We start from the raw sequence: 6,859 nt of genomic DNA, 5'->3' as shown, positions 1-6,859 counted from the left end.
CTGGCTTGCATCCATAGATGCTTCTCAAGCAAATCCCGGGCCGTCATTCTCCCCCTGTACTCGGCCTTAGTGAGGCCACAGCTGGAGTACTGTGTCCAGTTTTGGGCTCCACAATTCAAAAAGGATGTGGAGAAGCTTGAGAGAGTCCAGAGAAGAGCCACGCGCATGATCAGAGGTCAGGGAAGCAGACCCTACGATGACAGGCTGAGAGCCCTGGGGCTCTTTAGCCTGAAAAAGCGCAGGCTCAGGGGTGATCTGATGGCCACCTACAAGTAGGGGTGACCACCAGTATCTGGGGGAACGTTTGTTCACCAGAGCGCCCCAAGGGATGACGAGGTCGAATGGTCACAAACTACTTCAAGATCATTTCAGGCTGGACATAAGGAAGAACTTCTTTACTGTCCGAGCCCCCAAGGTCTGGAACAGCCTGCCACCGGAGGTGGTTCAAGCGCCTTCATTGAACACCTTCAAGATGAAACTGAATGCTTATCTTGCTGGGATCCTATGACCCCAGCTGACTTCCTGCCCTTTGGGCGGGGGGCTGGACTCGATGATCTTCCGAGGTCCCTTCCAGCCCTGATGTCTATGAAATCTATGAAATCTATGAAACGCTCATGTAGATGGTGACTGTGGATGGAAATTGCACCTGGTCAGCCCAGGCAGCAGGGGACTAGACCTCTGCTTGCCACCTCGCCACATGGCTCCACATGTTCAGCACTCTCGTGCCCCAGGCAGCCCCTTCACTACCTGATGCCATCACCTGGAGCCCAGGGCTGACCCCCTGAGCCTGCTGACAGCCTGGGTGCCTCGGCACAAACTGCTGCTGTCCCAGGCACACATGTAAATGCTGTGCCCGGAAGCAGTGGACTCCAGCTTAAAATGCTCTGGAGTTTATCACTTACATTTAGATGCATCCACTGATGACTTGCAAAAGCCATAAGAGTGCTACTTAGTATTGCCTCTGTGTTGTCTCCTCATGTCTTATCTTGATATAACTTGTTCTCATTCCCTCCTCTGTTTCCAGTGTTGTCTGGTCTCTCTGGTTCTTTGGCAATTCATCTGTGACTCCTGGCTCATAAAATATCAGAGGGTCTCTACAAAAACAAAAAAAGGCAAGGAGCAAAGATAGCACATCATGTCTGAAGTTTTAATTGGTTGACTTGAAATTAGCAGAACTCCATTATCATCAGGGCTTAGTTTTGCAATGTTTGTTTCTTTTCCCACTCTCTTCCAGAGTCACTGGCACCTTTGATAAAATCCCCATGTTGGTTGCTGGTGTAACAGTCTTTTAAGAAAGTCAGCATGATGCAGGGTTGTTCAGACCTCATTCATATACCTTCAACAACTGGGGCAATTTGTGCAGACATGTTCACCTCTGTAACCTTGTTGCAGATGTGTATTATCAGGTATTTACTTATTGGCCGCATCAGAATTGTACAACTTCAAAGTGCCTGAGAGCTGCATACTATGTGGGCTGCACTAACTGGGGCCACTGGCCCCCCAGGCTGCACAGCACATGTGGAGAGGGTGGGCACCCCGACCCATGTGGCACAGCGCCCTGCCTTGTCTTCAGCTCCCTGTAGGTTCTCCCATTGCACCATGCTGCACAGATATTCCACCCTGGCAGCTCTCCCAGCATTGCAGGCTGGATGTTAACCCCCCATGAGCTGTGGGCTGTGAGCTGGATAGTCCTGAGCCAACTTATCAACCACCTAAAAGCACTATTATTTCAGTAAGGCTCTACCAGTTCAAATCCACTGAGGACATGGGTCAGTACTTCTACCTGGATGTCTCCATCTAGATTTTGTCAGACTTCAGGTAACTCAGCTAAACTTCTCCTTTTGCCACTTGATCTTACTTTTATAGGAGACAACCTCAAGTTTAATGCTCATATTGGTAAATTATTAGTAAAATATGGAGAGCTTGGACTTCTAACTGTAGGTTAAATCCAATGTACTACAACAACTTGGGCCAGGTGGCAGCATCATCCTGTTCTTACCTACACAGTAATGCCATAAGGAACTGCACATGTAATCAGCAATTTGTGTGGTACTTAGTGTGTACAATACTGGGTTTATAATGGTCAAAAGGTAAGTCGAGTTTGTTTCTTTTTAATCAATTGACAAAAGTAGCAAGCCTTTTTTTAATGCAGCCACATATTTTGCTGTAGATGGTACCTTTGCATCTAACTGCACCTTTGTACTTGGGGAGGGGGGCAACCTTTCAGACATGCTGTAAGGTAAACCCCACACCTTCCCTCTGAGTATCACTCCAGTCTCCTTTGCCTGCCTAATCTGTTACTCTGCTCCCTGCCCTGTATACCACGGTCCTCCCTGTGCCCATTCCAATCTGCCACATACCACACACAAAGGCAGCTCATGTCACTTGTGTCTCAATTGCCACAGGTTAGCCACTTGTGGCCTATACAATAATAGAGTAAATCTATCCCTATTTATTATTTCAGGTTCCTGGAGACTATGGGCATTTCCTCTAATAAAACCCAACTAGAGTTATGAATAAGGAATGTCTCTATTCTAAGGGACAATGACAGGAATGTCTAGCTGTCCCAAGGCACGAAATTGGGAGGGAGCTCTGAGAGCAACTAGAAGAGGGGTAGAAGTCCTGAGGGAGGTAGGAAGGGAGGGTCTCAGGCCAGCGTGTAGACAGAAGAAAGTTTCTCTTTTAATACTGTATAATTGATGTTCTCACCTTTAGAAGGCTCTATCATGATCTTGGCAATGTGAATGGCATAATTTGCATCCTCTTTGGTGAGATAAAGCTGGAACAAAATCAAATAACCAACATCACAAAGGTGTTTGTGGGACTATTGCCTATTTAAAGATGAAAATCTCAAGATGGCATTCTGATAGCTTGCCTGGGCATCTAAATGTGCCCTGGAAAAAAAAATTAGACTTCTACCATTTTGGAATCATTCGATTATTTTTTCCCAGCTGTCGGCATGTGGCAGGGGTCCAGACCCAGTTATGTGCCTGCATACCCACAAGAGGTTTGCAATATCCATAAAGGCAGGCTCCCCAGGAAGTCATAAGGAAGAGAGCTGTAGGGGGCATGCTGTCTACATGAGCAAGCCTGGTAACCCCAACAGCTGAAGGAGGAGCAGGTCTGAGAAAAGCAGTTTCAACAGGAGTCTCTGGAAACATACTGAAGGTGAGAGTGCAAATTGCAACACCCTGTTTCCCTCAGCCATGGAAGTGTCTGATGGAAAGCAAGGCTTGCTCATCTATACAGCGCTAGCAGGCAGGTCACAAAACAGATCTGTGCACAGCAGCTGCAGCGGGGAAAATGCCTGTTTCCAAGCAGCATAAGGCACCCTTATGCATTACCACTCTTGCCAAACAATGCTTGACAGAATCTGCCTCCATGGACAGATGACTGTCAGCAATAGGGAGATTTGACCAGGAGTTTCCTAACTGTGTGTCAGTCTCCACCAGTGAGGCCAATAGGGTTCTTGGGAGTTGATGTCTCTGAAAGGAGAACTGGAAGATGAAGTTGGGACATCAAGAGCCTGGCTGTGGCATCTGCCTCAGGTTCTGTCTTAGGCACAGGGTTCACGGCTCAGTACCTGGCGCACACAAGGGAGGATTACAGAGCGCTGCAGTGGTGCACCACAGCCTTGGGATAATACGCCTCCCCACTACCCTGGCCAGAGACCCTCCCTTCCTACCTCCCTCAGGATTTCAACCCCTCTTCTGGTTGCTCTCAGAGCTCCCTCCCAATTTCCTGCTCCTACCTGGCTATGCACACCCTGTCCCTACTCCCTCCCTGCCTTTCACAGATGCCCCTTTAGTCCCTAATTTAGCCCCTATCCACACAAACACTCACTAAAGCTAACCTAAACCTAAGCATAGCTAATTTCTCTGGTTCCTGGTGCATGTCTTCTCTTCCTCCCAAACCCTCCCAGAGGCCATAGCCCCTATCTTGTAGTCATGCTCTGAATGTGACTCCATTTTTCTAGTTGCACAGTGTTCTACACAGCAATAGACCCCTGACAGAATATTGCTATCCATGTGCAGCTAGCAACAGCTGACTGTGGAGACATGAAGCTGTTTCACCTGGCTGCATTTAGCTGTGAATTTGAACTGCCTGGGGACATAGTGCATAGGGCACTATGCACTATGTCCCCAGGCAGGAGAAGAGGTGTAGGAATAATTAAGCCGTGTAAGTCATGTAGATGCCTGGAACACCCAGAATGCAAGAAACAGTGGTGTCCAGATAGCTGAGAGGCCCAGGGCCCAGAATGCCCCAAGTGTCAGGAGCCCCAGCCCAAGCACACTAACGTAAGCAGTAGTGGCACCCTCAGCAACAGATCCCTGAGGAACTCTTTAAGTGCCATAAGCCCCAGCACGTGGGGACTGCCAGGAAAGTGTGGGGGGAACGTGGTAGACAGGAGCAGTAGTCAGAGTGATAGAAGGGCATGGGGAGAAACAAACACTTTACCTTGGGATGCTGGAGGGTCAACAACCTATATAAACATGCAGCGGCACAGAACAGAACAAGCTGCATGTAGGTTCCACTTTACCATGCCGAACCTCAGGATCTGGCACAGGGAGCTGGCAAGGGAAGTTCCCACTTCTATATAGGAGATGCTGGGGATTAGGGTCACAAGCCAATGGGCAAGGGGAAAAGGGACAGATACAGATGAATAAACATTAACATTAAGGTACATACACTTATGATCCAGGTAACAGATAATAAACAGTAACACTGTAGTGAAATCACCCCATAACAGGTAACATGCAGGGAACTCTATACACCTGAGAAAACTTAAACCCTTCTACAACTCTGGAGAGACTACCAACCAGCCTCTGGTTACAAAAGTGCTTAACTGTCACCTGCCAGGGCTCCCACACCTGAGTCCTCACTCTGCTGCTCCTTCTGAGCCTCTGGCCATGCATTGCTTTCAACTGTGGCATCCCATGCTTCATCACTGCTTTTCTGCTTCCACCCATCTCCTGTAGCCTTCTGGGAATTGTAGTGGACATTACAGTTCACTCCTCCAGTCCCCTGGAGCAGCCAAGGCTTGGGGTCATTGTCAGAGAATTAAGCATTTCTGCACAAGAGATGTAACTGCCCAAGCTCCAGGGGTTATAACTGGAGACGAGAAGGGACCAGAGGTGCAGTGTGCCTATATTGGTGTCATTAGGGTGGCTGGTAGTGCTGGTGACTTAGTAAAAATGCTAAAGCAGGGGAAGAAAATGTTGCGGGAAGGAAAAGAAAAAAGGAATTATTCAGTATTTTGGGGGAATGGCAGAAACAAGTAGTTATGAGCAACTTAAAAATGCATCTCAGAACAGCAATTATTTTGTAATATCTCAAATGAAAACTAGAGGGCGAAGTATATCTGTATTTAGCAGATCCCGAACAGTGCTGTGAAAATAATGGAGTTTTGTTTCTTTAATCAGTTTCCTGAAATATTGTGCTCAACATGAAATGACATATTTTATTCCATTTTTTTGTTCTTTAATCTTGTTTCTTTTCAATGGCAAAACAAAAATACTGAAACAAAAACCCAAACTTTGCATTTTGAAAATATTACAATTAAAAAAAATCCACCATATTTTGGGGGGAATTCTGATTATAACTAAATAAAGCAGTTTAGAAAAGTCCTGCAAACTTCTGCTGATCTGATTACTAAAATCAGGTAGACATTCATTTTGTGGCAGATCTCTTACATAAAGTACCAGCATGACCTGCTCTCTAAGGCGGTAATAGGTCTTTCTTAAGTGTAGTTTTTGTATTTTATGCATAAACTAACTGAGAGCTTGGTTAGCTGGAGTTCTGAATGGTTTCTATATTAACCCTGAATACACTAACTACTTTTTGGCCATATGTCAACAAGTTGCTAAGACAATGGATAGCCAATATCAAACAGGTCTTAACTACTGAATGGTTATAAAAAGATCATAACTATTAAACAGGTACAGAAAATGATCATGGAGAAGCTGGAATCTAGCAGTTACAGATCCTGTGGCCACATCTACCCGAGATGCTTACTGGGCCCGTGTGAATAGGGAAGTATTCGATTCAGATTCAGATTCAGCCAATTCAGAGGACAGTGATTCGATTCGGAGATTTGGATCACTGTCCTGAATCGATTCGGCAGAATCAGCTTTGGAAGATTCAGCACTGATTCGGAAAGATTCTGTGATTCGGATCGGCTGGGGAGAGGCAGGCACAGCTGGGCGGCTGGAGGTTCTCCCGTGGCTCCTCTGGCTGTGCCTGCCTCTCCCTGGGTGGGGGGAGCCACAGCCTGGCCGCCCAGGCCTGGCCCCATCCCCCATCAGCCCCAGCCTCCCAGCACTTAAAAAAAAAAAAAAGCCCCACACTCACCGGCTCTAGCAACAGTGATTGGGGCCTCTGGAAGCTCATGGCAGGGCCCCCCCGCACAGCACGGAGTGGGGCTCCCCCCCCCCCCCCCCCCTGGCATCCACGCAGCAGCTGCTCCATGGTGTGGGTGCAGCGCAGCTTGGCAGGGCTCCACGTGCTGCCCAAGAGCTGGGGCCACTGGGGCTCAGCAGTGCCAAGCTCTGGCTGACACATGAAGCTGCCCCAGCTCCCGGACAGTGTGCGGCACCCTGCTGAGCCATGCTGCACATGCACAGTGCAACAAGTGCAACGCAGATGCCAGGCGAGTGACTCTGCCATGAGCCCTCAGAGGCTCTGACTGCCACTGCCAGAGCCAGTGAGTGCAGGGCTTTTTTTTTTTTTTTCAAATCCCGGGGGGCTGGGCCAGGGCAGGGCAGGGCAGCCATCAGGGGCAGGGCTGGGCGGGGGGATGGGGAGCGGGGAGCAGAGGCTCTGCAGGGAGACTCTGCCAGGAGACCCCACAGCCCCTGCT

At 48.3% G+C, this 6,859-nt stretch overlaps 1 long non-coding RNA gene across 1 annotated transcript in view; it reads right to left on the bottom strand.

The window, feature by feature from the left end:
- LOC112549636 overlaps positions 1 to 6,859 on the bottom strand; it is a 21,956-nt gene that overhangs the window by 8,617 nt on the left and 6,480 nt on the right. Inside the window, exons 2-3 of the long non-coding RNA XR_003093143.1 lie at positions 2,710 to 2,779; positions 903 to 1,094 (exon numbers count right to left, since the gene is read on the bottom strand). This is a non-coding gene — a long non-coding RNA (uncharacterized LOC112549636). The remainder of the gene's footprint in view (positions 1 to 902; positions 1,095 to 2,709; positions 2,780 to 6,859) is intronic.

Source organism: Alligator sinensis, unplaced genomic scaffold, assembly GCF_000455745.1.
Source record: "Alligator sinensis unplaced genomic scaffold, ASM45574v1 scaffold233_2, whole genome shotgun sequence".
In the NCBI taxonomy this organism is placed as follows: Eukaryota; Metazoa; Chordata; order Crocodylia; family Alligatoridae; genus Alligator; species Alligator sinensis.
This window is presented reverse-complemented; position numbering and strand designations above follow the sequence as displayed.